Here is a 16,496-nt window from a genome sequence, read left to right as displayed (position 1 = left end):
GGAAAAAAGACTAGAGGAACCGATTTTCCGTATCCGTGTTGCAGCGTGGAAAAGAAGAAAATGACATCCGCGCGCCGGAGGGGACTTAGATGGCTCCGCTGACGTCATATGCAAAGAGGACTTCACCACAGAGCAGTACGACGAGGTACTGCTGAAAAAAATTCCGGATAAAGTCTGGCACCTGGGGAGAATTCAAAGCTAAGGAATCCGAAATGCAACTACAGCGGTATGAAACAGACGGGGAAGAAGGGGGAAGGGATGTGCGTCACCTAGAGAAGCTACACACAGCACATACTGAACTCCTAGAACGCCTTCGCTGCCACAACTATGCTGCACACGCGGCCCGAGCTCATGCCACCGCTGATTGGGCGGGCCGTCTTCTGGCCTTGCTAATCCATAAGAAACAGGCTCACAAATCAATATCGCATTGCGAACCAGCACAGGGCTCCTAGTACATACACAGCGCGACATTAGACGACCATAGCACAACACTACTGTCAACTGTACCAGTCCCAAAGCTGCCGCGACACACACAACCTAGCAACCTTCTTAGACCAAATACACCTGCCTGAAGTAACAACGGCACATAATGAGACATTGAGCGACCCAATCTCACTGGAGGCAATCAGGGAGGCAATATCGTCCCTGGCCACAGGGAAGACCCCAGGACCTGATGGGCTCCCGGCGTAATACTATAAAGCGTACAGTATATCGCTAGTGCCGCGCCTACATGCTCTCTATGAAGCTGCTGGAGAAGTAGGGCAACTCGGGAGAGGATGTAGGCTAACGGTTAAGGCAGTCGAATTCAAATCCGGGGAACCGGTTTTCGAGTCTCTGCAATGACGATAAACATCCTGTGATTATGGGCAAATCACTTAATCTCCCTGTTCCTAGCAAAAATAAATGTGTCCTTGTGTAATGCAACTGGTGCTCATGTGAAGCGCTCCAATACCTGATTTCAGGTCAAGTTTGCGCAGCATAAAACTTTGAGAAAAAAAAACTCCCTCTTACGATGCGCGAGGCTCATCTAGTATCACTACCCAAGTCTGATAGGGACCCAACAGGCATGAGTTCCTATAGACCCCTTGCCCTACTCAACACCGACTACAAACCAGTTAGCAAAAGTCTTAGCAGACAGATTGGCTCAAGTTGTTCCCACTCTGGTCCACTCGGACCAAAACAGATTTGTGCCATCCCGAAACACCTCACTCAATCTACGTCGCTGTTCCGAGTTGCAGCCTACTCTGTATGAGCAAGGTCGAGGGTGGGTTGCCTCATACTTGATCTCGAAAAAGCCTTAGATTCTCTCAAGTGGGATTACAAGTTCGCCAATCTGGAAAAATACAAACTAGTTCCCTCTTTTCTGAACCTGACCCGCCTGCTTTACACAAATCCAGTGGTAAGGGTGAAAACGGGGCCATACATATCAGACACGATCCCAGTGTGAAGAGGGACGCGGAGGGCTGTCCATTGTCCCACCTCCTCTTGGCGCTTGCGATGAAGCCACTCGCAGAATCAATAAGGTCACGTCTGCATGATGGCATCCCATTAGGAGATGGCACTCATACAGTGTCATTGTATGCTGATGATCTACTGGTCTAGCTCAAAGACATCTGATGTGCCGGACGACTGGCACAGATCCTCCGTGAATTTGCGACCATATGAGGACTGAAAGTAAATGTCGGCAAATCTAAACTAAATGCCTTCAGCGAAGGGAATCACGAACCAGGACTTGTGCTCAATGGTGAGAGGGTGCGGTAGACTGAGGGCACATTCTGCTACTTAGGCATATCGCCAGCCGCTGGATCTCTTTGATGGTAACCTGGGCAGGGCACTAACTGCCATCAGATCTCAGATGCTATTTTGGAGCATGCTCCCAGTGGCAGTCACTGGCAGAGTGGCGCTTGTAAAGATGGCGGCTTTGCCAAGGTTTTTGTACTATTTTGCCAATCTGCCTATTTATATACCCACCTCTTTTTTCACCACCCTAGAGAAGATGGTCAGGGACTTCATCTGGGGCCCCAGTTGGCGCATGGTGGTGGTAAAAAAGCTATATCTACCTGTAGATCAGTGAGGCCTAGCAGCACCCTGTTTCGAGCACTACTATTTGGCAGCCCAGCTCCAGTGGCTTGCCAGGTGGATGGCAAACCGTCAGTGAGGCGACACAGCGAGTATGCGCCTGCCATATACATTAACCCAGCTCCTCAAGCTTTTCTCGGCTTGCGAACACGACCTCCGGAGCCACTGATGTTGAATGTGGCATACAAATGCTATTGAAGAAGCCTCTATATAACCCAGAGCATTACGCCCTACGCCCCTGCAATCCCTCTAGAAGGCACTCCTAGGGGTCTTGCAGTATTTGCAGCTGCTGAACTGCAACTCTGGCACAATGCTGGAATTCAGACTCTAGGTGACTTATATTGCGATGACTTGCTCGTTCAGTACGCGATATGAATAGAAATTGAAGGGCTCCCTGCAGGGCAATTCCTTCAGCATAGATCGCGGATGGCCACGCTAACAGTGAAATGGGGGGACCTCACCACAGAGCCACAAACGCATCTCACTGTGCAATACTTACACGTCATGGAACAAGGCAGACATCTTATGCGGTGGTTCGCAGCCTCAGTGAGACAGCATGCAGCGATAAGCCTAGACCCCCTTCGACACAAGTGGAAGCACGACCTGGGCCGGCAATTTTCAGACAAAGAATGGGTGCAAGTACTGGCCAGCCCAGTACAGATCCCCAGAAATATGAGATTCAGACAAATACAATATTATATTACGCAGAGCGTATTTCACACCTGCTAAAATCAACAGATATTTTCACCGTGCCGACTCTGCCTGGCCCAGATGTGCCGCACAGATGCTGAACTCGTACACATGCTCTAGAGTTGCACCAGCCTCGGCGCATTTTGGAGGGCGGTGGCGAACGTATTTCGCACCGGCACTGAGAAAGACATACCGTTTGACTGGCCGGCGTACCTACTACACAAATACTGTAGAACATGAAACACTAAGGTAACATCCAGGTTTTTAGATCTAGGCATAGTGACAGCCAGAAGACTGATCACAAAAAAGTGGAAGGTGCCCGACCCCCCATATATAAATGCAAGGAGACGCTCCACGCTTTCATGGGCTAGAGCAGAGAGCATAGCGATCCAACGTGAAGAAACCATGGGACTTAGGAAAATGCCTATAGCCGTAGACTGGGATGTAATTCTGACAGCGCTACAACAGAGTACAGATCAGCCAGACTAGCTGCCGGCGCCTGATCTACCCAAGCGATGCCGCGTCTCCAAGCCATTCAAAGACACTTGACCTGTTGTCACCAACCGCATAACAACATCCGGGGCACGCATTGGCCAGGGGACAGCTGACGGAGCGGCAGGCGTAGATGCAATAGACTACGCACATACACACACGCAACCAGACTCATGGGATAGTCCAACTCAGCTCCAATTTTACCCCCCTCCTTTCTTTTTTGGCCCTGTTCCCCTAGTTCATCAAGCGCATCACGCATAGGGATTATCTGAACAGCACTGCTTATCACATATCACTCATTGCACGACATAACCATATACCAGGCTCACTGCCCTAGACAGACATTATGAGTCCAGATAAGTGACACTTAAAAGCATCTGCACGTTGTTGTGCCCACCATGCACGTATATGTGATGTTGTAATTACTCCTGATGAAACGCTATAACAAAGGTGATGTTATTGTATACTGCAATACAATGTGCTGCTAGTTGATGTTATAAATGGAAAAAAACAATAAAAACATATTGGAAAAAAAAAAGATTCTGAGTAGTTAAGCGTGTAGGTAGGCAATATGGTAGGAAGGAAGGAGGACTGCGAGTGTGCCAGGTAAGAGCAATGCTGGGACAAAACATGCCCATCCACTTTAAACTAAAGCTAAATATCCTCCACCTTCTAAACGAAAAAGCACGTCACTTCTTCGCACTGACACTGGGACAGCATTGGAGAGGGTGTTTTAGGGCAGTTTTGAGCTGTGGGGATTTTGTTGGAATAAAAGTTGCCTCAAGCTGTTCTGCAAAGCCCATGGTAATTTCTCAGTGTGCTTTTAAATTTAAGTTTGGCGCCTTCATTGTACGAGAGCCTCCAGGTTCTCTCCAGACCCTTACATCTAGATTTCTCATTGCGATGCACCTTGTAAAACATGGGGAGGGAGGGTGGGTCCTAGCAGAACGGGTAATCTTAGCAGGCAAAATATTGTCCAGCGAGTCCTGCAGCCAGGCGTCAATTCTGGGCTGATCATGCTCAGGTACTTGATCTAGGTTGGGCATCGTATTACTCAGTTGATGGTTGAGGACAGAGTGTGGACAAAGCAGTAAAAGGTACTGTGTGGTGATCCGACCACAGTAGCGGCACCGTGGGAGTAGTAGCCAGATTTTTTACATTTGAAAAGATCAGGTCTAGGAGGTGGCCCACAATCTGGATTGGGGTGGAGTTAATCAGTGTCATATTAAGGGCTCTGAGGTCCTCCAACAAGGTCTGACCAGAGCTGCAGATGTTGTGCTCTAAGTGAATATTCAAATCTCCTCGGGAGAGTAAAATTAGAGGATTTAAGAATAAGGGGCGCTAGTATATCGGGGAACAGTGTGCAACAGTTCCTTGTATACCCCGGAGGACGATATATTAAAGCTGTGGACATGGTAAATTTAGAGGTCAGTTCCAGCAAAAATGAGACTGCTTCGCTGGCTGGAACATACAGGTCTAATATTTAACAACTGTATGTATTTTTAAACATAATAGCCCCCCCTTCTGATGTGTTGTGTCTATCCCTCCTCAAAATGGAGTAGCCATGGAAAAGGGCTGCTATAAAATCTGGACATCTGGCTATTATGCTCAGTTTCTTATTGGTACATTTAGTTGTTTGTGCATGAATGTGCGGCCCCGTTGACGGAGCCGCGTACGGGGCAGTCTGGAGGCATTCTCTCGCAGGACTCGTAGCGAACCAGCAGGAGGACCCCTACGTTACCAGAGGCTCATGAGGCATTTTATTGATTCTGAACAGTCAGCTGAATAGCGACAATCAAGTCAAATTTGTAGGTACATTGCATAACCTGCATCATATCTCACTTTTTGTAAATATAACACTTTTTAAAGAGTAGAGAAACATGAGTAAGGTGGGGATTTGTGTAATAGAGCCTTGTAAGCAAACCTGAGAAATTACAAGGCGTGGCAGGTGTACTTGATACCCAGTGGGAGGGTGGAAACATTGGGCTCATTCAAGACACCGTCTGGGCCAGTACTGTGTGACCGTAAATACACCACAAACCAGGGACAACTTGATGTAAAAATTAAATAGCAGTATAATAGGGTGTGCTCATAGAAATACAGGGGGTGTCCAAATAATCCCACTTATGTGAAACAATAATCACATTAAAAGATTGTAAGACCATGCCTGTGTGACTTGCTCAGTCTTCATAGTTCCCCAACACATACCCAAATCTGGTTATAAACAACCACTACACAGTTTTGCTATACAGTGTAACCCATATCCAACTAGAAAGACTGATATTAACCATTCACTGATCTGCCCCCTTAAAGATTTCTGGCTGCTGGGGTAAAGGTGCAGAGTTTTAGAAACACATTGTCCTGATGTCCATGTCCAAAGACTCCGGCTCGGATAAGGATGCAAAGTGTGCCACAGGGTTCACAGAGCATGGGCCAGAGGTTACAAAGCTTGTAAGAGAGTTGGAATTAGTACTTTGAAATGACAAGCCGCTTCTCCAGTCTACTTCACGATGCCATCAACAGTTTACAGGCTGCTGAAACCAGCAACGGGGAGGCCGTATCATTGGAGAGCTCGCATGCAAAGGTGAACATATTACTAGGATGCCTCGCATGAACAACTTCTGTGCTCACAAATTTTCTTTTCCTTTACTAAATTGTTTTTACTAGAATTTGCATAGATGCTTCTCGGAAAGTTGCAACGGACGACATGTCGTAACAGCGTATTTAAGACCTGTAACTGTACATTAACCCAGAGTCCATCTCTCCCACAAAATCAATGCACAAAGGATTAAGGTGAGGTGGATAACTCTTATCTGATAAGCAGATTAAAAAGCTCACTCTTGGAGGGTGTCTAGATCTCTCCATGGCTCGGGTGACCAAAGTAGGTTAAAGGATATAGCCGAGATCACGAGGTGTGCAGCATTACTTTTCTTGTCTGTGAGCTGAATAAATGGCGGTTGTACTGCTTGTTGTATCAGAATAGATAAGGACTGAGACGAAGAAGATGAACAAAGTGGAAATGTTGCAGTTACTTCCGAGTGATCTTCATTACACTTTTCATCATCCCAGACCTAACGGGTGAATGCTGAGATTTCCATGTAATTATGTGCTATTTTACAGGATGTACTTCAGAAAGGTGAGCTTATATCCTTTTTGGATAGGAAAGCGAGCAGCTAAATAAAATAACTTTGTGAGTATTAGGTTGTGTAGGTGCCTGTGTCTGACAGGGAGACAGGTAAGGATTATGCCTAGGAACAATAGCACTATGTGTGTGCAGAGCTCATTAAGTACAAGGTATTCCATGGGATTATTGGAGAACGTAGTGCTCGATATTATTTGGTTAAGAAAGGGAAGACGCCTTCTTCCATTATTTTGCAAACACAACAGACTTATTGTGAGGCTAGAAACTTGTGGATCCAGTGTCTGAGCAGATGTTCTGTGGGTAATAGCAAGTCTGGTTTCTGTTTATCTTATCTGGAATATGACATGGGCCCGTCACAGTGATTCGTTGATGCACCACAAATAGCAGAATAGGGGATCTGGAGACTGGGGTTGCAAGATTTTTCGGAACATACAATAGCATACAAAAGCAAGACGACATAACATAACAAAAAAGAAATTTAAGACACCAATTATTTACTAACATGGTCTACAACTGCCTGTTCTACGACCTAACTCAACAACACCACATTCAATTACTGCAACTGTAATGTAACACTTTTACTTATCTTAGAGACAACATTTTCTCCAAGTAGATCTTGGGAGGGGTTGATTTGCTACCCTGTAATATATTGATGTAAAATATGGGAATCTGGGGGGAAATGCAATCAGTATCTGGTTAAACATTTTAAGCCAAACAATGACGTGTACGTCTCTCCGAATCACTAAAGAAGAGTAAACAAAAAATGCTGCACCAGTTAAAAAGGTTCAATGACTACAAAAATGGTCACAGGCTCGTGGATAAATTATTTTGTTTTTCCAAAAATTGTTCCATCACGGAAGCCCCAAAATTCCCAAACGTCTTGTACCCCTGCAGCCGGAATTCACCAACTAAAGCCATTGAAATGCCACGCGAGCTTAACGATTGCTGGACCACAAACCAACTCGTACCATTTGTGAAAACACTTGGAGAGAAAGATTTCACCACTGCAGGAACAGCTGTATGTATTGCCAATAAATTCGACCAAGGAAAGATAATGGAGAGTGGAAACAGAGAACTATAAGAAATGTGGTTTCAATGTGATTGCTTTCCGTCTTTTTTGCTTTTTTTATATAAGAAAAACAGCCTGAAAAAAGGTTTCCAGGAAAAGGAGTTCTATATTTCAGGTAACCGCTTAGGGTCTTATTCGTAAAGATCTGGCAATGACAATACGTTTTTGCACTTGAATCATTATCATAAATATGCAAACTTATCACACATCGAAAGGTTTTCCCAGTGCATATTTCACCAGGGATAGGAATGAGCACATAGACGAGCTGAGATGCCTTATAAAATGCCCTACTTTAGAAAGCAAGGAGAAATGAAGAACTAAAAGTGTCATTGGGATGGACCCATAATTACCAGGTGAGATAAAGATTGCATCCTTCATTAAGTTGCAGCAGATCAAACTGCCAGAATTTAAGAAGCACTGGCAGATTCTGGTACAGTCAGCACCAAAATCTGCAACTTATTCCTCAAAAATCGTAATAGGCAAAATAGACAATTGTCACATCCGAAAAATTCCAACTACCTCGGTATTGGATCTTTATTGGATACAATAATTATCGGCCCACGCGAACTCATGTGTTTAATGTAACTAACTGCTCCTCAGTACTAATATAATTTGAACCCTTAATTCTGACGGCTAAAAGCACCATTAAATAGTAACGGGCTAGTAGGTAGGAGCAACAAAATATTTTGCTGACAAAGGCTGTAGCAGAAAAAATAGGTTTGTCAATTAAGAAAGAAAAACAAAATCTACGCTGGAGGACACTTATCCTTTGAAAAAGAAAGAAACAATAAAACACTTTAGATGTTAGTTTTGTGAGGAAAAAAATGGAGTTGTGCCCTACCAAATGTAAATTTTTGCATGTTATAATTCAGTTGATTGTAATTGAAACTGCAATTGTATTTATATAGCGTTTACTATCCCTGACAAGGCGTTCAAGCGCTTTTTGGCGCATAGCATGCTACTTCGGATCCCAAAAAGGATTAATGGTGAATTAGTACAGGGAGATATGAAATTAATTTGAGTGGTGGACATGAGAGTTCATTATTTGGATTGAAGAAGGATAGTGGAGGGATAGAAGAAGGAAGGGTATTTATTTTTTATAGAGCTTGCTACCCCTGATGAGGAGCTGAAGCGCTTTTTGTCAAATAGCACGCTACTCTGGAACCCAAAGTGAATTAATTAGTGGTGGATTACTATAGGGAAACCTAAGTTGTTAATTCGATCAGTGGACATGTGAGTTTGACAGTTAAATTGAATTACATAAAGGAGGGATAGGAGAAGGAAGAGTCTAAAAAGTGTTATTTTGGAGATTATAGTAGTAAAATGAGGTTTGGGATAACCCAAAGGAGGGATAGAGGAGGCAAGAGTCTAGAAAGAGCTATTAGGGCGATCGTATAAGTAAAATGAGGTTTGGGATGACTTGCATTACCTTGCATTAAAACCTAACCACAATGGGCTTGGTTGAACAAGCTAAGCACTACACACTAGATAGCAATCATCTTCTCCTGCAACATCATCTCATAAGTGTAGTGAGCTTTGAAGACCACGATTTCAAAGCTGGTCTTGAGGGACAGGAGTAGTTGATTAGGGGCGACTAAAGACACCGTGAGGCTTGCTTCTTCTGAGGCGTATTGGTGAAGGTCTGCCTCCCACATCTCTTATCGAGGATTAGCGTGAAGTCCAACAAGAGAGAGGCCATGTGCAGACTGTTGGACATTGATACTTCTACATCACGTTGCTAGGGAATAAAACTAGTTATACAAACGTAGCCCGATTGTTGTCACAAGGCACTGAAGTTCAAAGTTCAACAAATCTGAGGCTCATAAAAACTGGAGGACGTGTAATATATCTTTAACCAGGCACGCACTATACAAGGCAGTCGTTTCTCTGACATTCTGAGGGTGTTCGCAACATGTACATCGTACGTCCTTGACCACTACTGTGACACTCCTTTTTTCTTCATAACACCTGTGAAACTACAACCCCTAATCACTATTTATATCCAACTCGTGAGTAAGTTATTCAGTAATAACTTCTATTTTATTTACGTCATTCATGTACTATAGATGCATGCATCTTGGTGAATACTGTTTAAGTTACTTAGGCACCCGGGGCAACTTTTCTCTGGAACGGCCTACTCTCACTCAAAGAAAAAGCTTTGAGGATTAGACCCGAGTTGTTTTGAAACCGGACTGAAACCCTACTAGGAGTCTGTGCCTGGCTCACAATAATCCGGCAGGTCTCACTGAAATGCTAGGTGCCAACGTCTTGGCTTTCCTGAATACCCCCTTCCACCCCCCAGATGGGTGCATTGCATGTACATATACTAGGGCACCCATCTGGTAATGATTTTTCATAAAGCATAAGAAAAATCAATAGAATATGGCTGCCGTGCAGGGATGCACACGCATGCTTGCCTGCCATAGTGGTATGATTTATTTTTTCCAATCTAGAAGGCCTGATAAGGCTTTTGGTTTCGCTAAAGCTTATGACAAATCAACAAGCAAGACAAAGCTAAAACCTTGAGCAGCAGACAGTGATTTGGAGCAGAGACACATCCTGCAGTGGAGGAGAAGCACAGAGGCAGCAAGAAAGAAACAAGCATTTGCAATGCAAATCAGCCTCGCCTTTGGAACCTTATATGCATTTAGTATATGCAGCACATTAGCCTGGGTGCTGAAACATTTACTGTTCTTTAACATGGAGGGAAAGTAAGCACCAAACTGCTTGACATGCTAGGTATGGGAACACATGGAGAGAAATATTGCCTTTCAGCGGGAAATGGTATAGTCCAAAGCTCTGTTTTTAATATTAAAATAAGGGCCTTCGGTGGTCATATAACTGAAAATACAAGATTTGAAAAAAATATTACTCTATACGGGTGCTCGTGAAAGACAATTTCTATGGTTGGAAACTAGATGTAAAGCGTCTTGCTTGTATTCAAGAACCTCGCATAACGTTAATAAAATATAACCAACATGTTTGTCTTACTAATTTCCCATTTATTCTGACATTTCGGGTATCCGAGTGACGCTTGCATATGTGTTTATTAACTGTAATACGCTTGCTATTAAAATGGCCGCTGCTTGGCGGGGTTTTCTTCTACGCATGCGTTAATCACAATCACGTGACGTGACGTACTTGCAGTTCTGGTGGGAATCTTTGCGCTTGCGCACTCGACTTAAGATGGCCGCTTTGTGTTCTCACATGCCGAAGCTTGCACTGTCGCTTGCTGCATCTCTGTTTGTTTGCACTAATATTAATGCTATAAGTTAGTATAAAGTAAGGGGAGTCATATAGGGATTCCTGGTATACAGTGTATTCATTTATTTTCTGTGTTTTAATTTGTTTTCGCTTACTTTTCATGTATCGAAATCCGTGGGCATGAGGGATGGGAATACTCCATATTGAACAGCCTTTCTGCGCATGACAGTTTTCCGCCAGTGGATGAACTCTATGGCATTGAACCCTTGCCAACCCGAGGTCCCAGCCAAGATGTGCCTGGGAAGATGCACCTTCGCCTAGCAGAAGAAGCTGACATGTACTAAATGTATCATAATTCATAGATGCGCTAATGTAATATTGAGACCTCAGTCATGGGAACCCCGAATTCAATAGGCGGTCCCAAAAGATGTAAATTAGGACTTGTGAAAGTAAATTCTGGTTGGTGTGTTGACCTGTCCTACTTGAGGACCAATCGAAATTGGGGATTCTTACACTTGCAACATTTGGGGGGTGGTACACTGACCCGAAAACAGTATAACTAGCCTAGGTTTAGCTAGAGAAATTGTCCTACTTGTCCGAATAGCTGACCTGTCACTGACCCAACGCACTCAATAGGTGACTGATACAGAGAGCTGCTGTTTTAAAACCTTAAGTGCTGGCGGACCACTTTGCTGGAAGAATTCGATAACCCAATTGGGGTTCTGACTGATAGCTGCAGAGAGGGTGTAGCCAGGCGTTGCTACCGAACTGCGGGTGCTGGTCTTTCCTTGGTGGTCCTGTTTGATCCTAATCTGGTTTTCCTGTCCTATCCTGGGGTGTCCATTCCGCACCTGCTGGCCTACTGGCGACTGTCCTTCCTTGGGGTTTCTCCTGTCCTTAACTGACCCGTGGCCAGGGTTGGTCTTCACACCGTTCTAGGTAAATATAGTGCTGGGAAATCTATTCTGCATCTTTCATTCTTCCTTTGCTTTAATAAAGACGTACTTTTGCATATTTGATTTTCCATGCTTTCCTTTTCGCACTGCTAAATGAAAAGGTCATACATTATCGATGTTATTCTAGCATGTTCCAATTTTTCCCCCATCCCTTAAGTACACTTTTCCATACAGTTCATGATATATAGATGTTCCTTTTCTTTACCCTCCTTTAGCAAAATAAAGTAATCTGCTCTGAAATATTAGCGTATTCCACTTTTACCCTCCCTATAGTCACATGTTACTTTTTGAGTCTCCATAGACTAACAACATTCTCGTATTGTGCTCCCTTTTGCCATACTAAACATTCTAGCATGTTCCTTATCTTTCCCGTCCTTTAGTCACTCTATGACTAGTCTAAATTTTCGAAAAGTCTTACTAGCATGTTCCCTGTTTTTACCTTCCTTTAGAATTCTAAATGGTTGGCCTGATTTATTTCCTATATGGATACGTGCTCTTTATAATCTTAGTTATTGACAGTTTATTGGTTGTAAACCTCTACTTAATGAAACTGACGAATTTTAGATAAAGGTTTTCCAAACTTCCAGAGTTTGTGGTTATTATATGAGTGCAAATTGAGAAAATAGAGTATTTTGGTGTCTGCCTTTCTTTTACAGCTAGCTTCCTGATCCATTGTGGTCATTAGGTACCCGTAGCAGTGGAGTGGTAAGTCGGGTACACTGGAAATAAAATAGGAAGGAACAAGGGTTACTGATAGTAGAGTGCAAGGTTACCCGATTAAATGAATATAGTAAAATTGAAATATATGGGCCCGATAAGTATAGGATAAAATTATAGTCGGGTGACCTGCGCGCTCTATCAGCCAGAAAAATTAAAAATAGAAAGCCCCTCAGCAGAAATCAATTCTGGTATTTTCCCGACCTCTACTGGTCGTTTTCTATCAAGACAGTTAAACCGAGGCAGCTGAACAAGCATAATGCAATTCTGGTATTTTACTGACCTCTGCTGGTCGTTTTCTATCAAGACAGTCAAGTAGAGGCAGTTAAACAGAAAAAAGTCCTTAAGCGGAAGTAGACAAGTCCTAGGACTGATCGCCAGAGCCTACAAAGTACATACACATATAAGTATATACTAAAGTATATACAAGAGGTCATGAATGTGCAACCTAAATGGGGAAAGGATCATGATGCATCCTGTGCTACTGCATTATTCAAAATAAAAAAGAAAATTATCCCTCCATGCGTCACATTGCTTTTTTAATTGGCTTTAACCAAAATGCAAAGCATCCGCGCTGCTCTACAGCATGGCTACAAAACATTGCCAATAAACAACAGAACTGGTCCCCAGATTGGTGACCCTGTATAACATCTCCCGGGCACAGGGGTACTCCCTCTCTCACTGCCTGAGGCAGCAATAGTATCATTGCCCAAGGACGAGGACACACTCCTCTTGGTCTCATACCGTCCCCCCTCTCAATGCTCAACGCTGACTATAAGATACTCAGTAAGATACTTGTTGGCTGGTTATTACCACATATGTGTACCCTGGTCCACAATTACCATATCGGCCTTATCCCTACTTGCACCACTATGCCCAACATTCATCAGTTACAACTCGTCCAGAACCAGCGGGAGCACCTTCCACCAGACTCGCTGGTCGTATCCATAGATAGTAAGAAAGCATCTGACTCTCTCTGGTTGGAGTTCTTATATCCTACTTTACTTGGCACGTGCAGCGGACTGTTCTTGGTTAAATGGATGAGACTCCTTTACAAGGACCCGCTGGTTCGGGTCCATGCCAGCTTGGTGATTTTTGAGGCATGTCAGTAGAACAGGCCACCAGACAAGGATGCTCGCTATCCCCGTTGCTATTTGCATTGGACATGGAACTGTTTACACGGATACGGAAAGGTACTTCCTATCGGGGCTTACCCCTATTTTCTGATTGCCTCTACCTTTCATTGTACGCGGATGACATGCGAGGTGGGGACTCAGAACTGGTGGGAGCAGTAACAGCCCTGAAGAAGTTTGGCTGCTACTCGGTATTGGAGGTGAACTGGAATAAATCCTGTATCTACCCTCTACAGGATGATTATGTAGGGCATAGTCCTATATCACCAACCCCAATATTACGATGGAAGCAGGCAACTTTATTCGCCATCTGGGGGTGGCAATTTATTGTACTGTTGATTTGCTATACGAGGGGAACCCCTGTCTAGAGATGTTGGTTGGCTTTCTGGACAGCCCTTCCACTATTGGTGGACTGCCAGATAGCAATTTTTAAAAAGGTAGTTTTGCCCCGTCTTCTACACTACTTTGCAGCTCTCCCCATCGAGATCCCAAGGAAATGTTTCCAAGACTTGGATAGTCTCAAGCTGATGCCGTATTGGGGGAACTCCTGGTGACGTGTGGCACTAAAAACTCTGCTTTTACCAGTGGAGGAGGGGTCTATGGCAGTGCGGTACTTTGAACTTTATTAATTAGTGCTGCAACTGCAGTGGGTCTCACGTTGGAGAGCTGCCCATTGGGATGGAAATGAAATTAAATGAAAAATTACACTTGTATAGCGCATAACTACCCGGAGGCCTCGCAGCGCTTGAGACTGATTACTGTGTCGGGCCAACGGGTACTTAACACGCTTTTGCAAACAAGTGAGTCTTCAGAGCCTTCCTGAATGACAGTCGGTTGTTGTTTTTGCTCAGGGTTAAAGGCAGAGAGTTCCAAATCCTCGCCGCTGTATGAGTAAAAGAGCGTCCGCCCCATCGGGCTTTCTTGATTTTGAACGAGGTTGCCAGATGCAGTGAACCAGAGCGAAGAGCTCTGGATGGAGTGTAGGGTAACACTAAGGGATGCAGAATGGCCGGGCCTGTTCAATGGAAAGATATGTGCAAAATGCAAATGGCCTTAAACTGCGTTCTGGCAGCCATAGGGAGCCAGTGAAGTTCTTTTAAAGCCTTCCTGGCTGATTGCCAGCGATGGATGTTAAATAATAATCGGGCGGCACAGTTTTGGGTGACTTGAAGCCTGTTGATTACTGCCGCCGGGGCTCCTAGATAGAAGACATTTCCATAGTCCAGGCGAGAAAGTATCAGGGCCTGCACCATGATCCTCCTCGCCTGGAATGGAAGCAGAGGGAGCACTTTGCGGAGCATTTTCAATAACCCGATGCATGTGGAAGCGGTTTTGCTGGCTTGAACTGAAAAATCCAATGCTTTGTCAAGCCAGATTCCCAGGCTCTTTATCTGGGGTTTAAGGGGGGGGGGGGGGGGGGGGGGAGCTCCGAGACATGAGGGCCAGATGGAAGCCAAGGTGGTCAAGGAAGGGTTGCCCAATAGCATGATCTCGGTCTTCTCCCCATTGAGTTTGAGGTGGGAGGATTGCATCCACTCAGCAACAGCCTCTAGACAGGGGACCAAGGTGTTAGACGAACCCTCAGCGTGGTCCAAAGACACCACCAGTTGGGTATCGTCTGCGTAGGTGATAATCCGCACACCAAAAGGGTGGACTATCTCCTCTAGAGGGTGCATATAAACGTTAAAAAGGGTGGGGCTCAGGGAGGAGCCCTGGGGAACCCCACAGCTGAGCGGATGCTTAGATGATACTGCCTCGCCCTCAAACACCTGAAAGAATCGCTCATCCAGGAAGGAAGTCAGCCAAGCAAGGGCCATGCCCGACACACCCATGCCCTTCAGACGATGTAATAATGTGGCATGGTTAACTGTGTCGAACGCGGCACTGAGATCGAGAAGTATGATGGCTGTTTTTCCTCCCTGGTCCATTATGGCTCTAGCTGCCTCCGTCACTGCCAGGAGGGCAGTTTCAGTGCCATGCTGAGGGCGGAACCCCGTCTGGGAGACACGTAGTAAATTATTGGACTCTAAATAATCCACTAAGATCTTATTGACATGTCTCTCCAGCAGTTTACTCATCCATGGAAGCAACGAGATGGGCCGGAAATTGGACAGATTAAGTAAGCTGTCTTGAGCGCAGACAACCATCCAAAGAACTTTATACTACTATCTTGTTGAAACCTAGACCGCTTTCCATAATCCATAACGCCAATATCTTAATCCGAACTGCACATTATGTTTGGTAAAGAGCACAGCAATGTATGTGCACTAAACTCCCCTATACCACTGAGTTACAGTTGTTTGTTATTCAGCATTTTAGACTGTCCATGGGTTGGTCGGGACAGCTCCAATGGGTGAACAGGGGCTAACTATCTTGAGCGATTTATTTGTAGAGGGAGAATTCTGTCCTTTCTCGGCATTGCAGGAGACATGCGACCTGCAGATAGGGCATTTCTTACTCTATGGATTTCTATGTTACAGAACACGTAAATGGTGGGGTCAAGGCACTGCGGAACTCCTGAACACTCGTGTCTGTGATATATCTTTCTAATAACGAGCCGGACGAAGGTGGTCTCTTTACTTTATATAGCACTGTTGAAGCATACACAACTAGAACTTATGCACCTGAGACAACATTAGGATGAGGGCTTGGGAACACCGCTGACTGACCAGGCACGGAGCAGGGTGCTGGAATTCACCCCCAAAGTATACAGGAACTCCTGTTTCAAACTCATAGTTCTATTACCTTCATAGGACATACCTCACTCCTCTACTTCTCATTCTACGTTCCCCGGTGCATCATTGGCGTATGCCCATTGCCTAGTGGAAGATGCAGCCTTTTTTCACATGGTCTGGTCTTGCCCTCTGTTGTTCGTCTATTGGACCACAGTCCTTCGGGTCCTATGTCGGGCCACTGGAGGACGTTTCAATTAACCCCCAGTTGTGTTTAATGGGCCTACATGCCCCTAGTGCGGCCCATAAAGTGACAGACAGATTCCTAGACTTGGCACTCAT

The 16,496-nt window shown here is 44.7% G+C and overlaps 1 protein-coding gene across 1 annotated transcript in view; it reads right to left on the bottom strand.

Moving 5' to 3' along the window:
• Positions 1-16,496, bottom strand: part of IARS2 (isoleucyl-tRNA synthetase 2, mitochondrial) — a 532,602-nt gene that overhangs the window by 237,746 nt on the left and 278,360 nt on the right. The gene's annotated exons all lie outside the window — the stretch shown is intronic.

This window comes from Lissotriton helveticus, chromosome 6 (genome assembly GCF_964261635.1).
Source record: "Lissotriton helveticus chromosome 6, aLisHel1.1, whole genome shotgun sequence".
Taxonomy (NCBI): domain Eukaryota; kingdom Metazoa; phylum Chordata; class Amphibia; order Caudata; family Salamandridae; genus Lissotriton; species Lissotriton helveticus.
The sequence above is the reverse complement of the archived record's forward strand: the minus strand, read 5'-3'. Positions and strand labels throughout refer to the sequence as shown.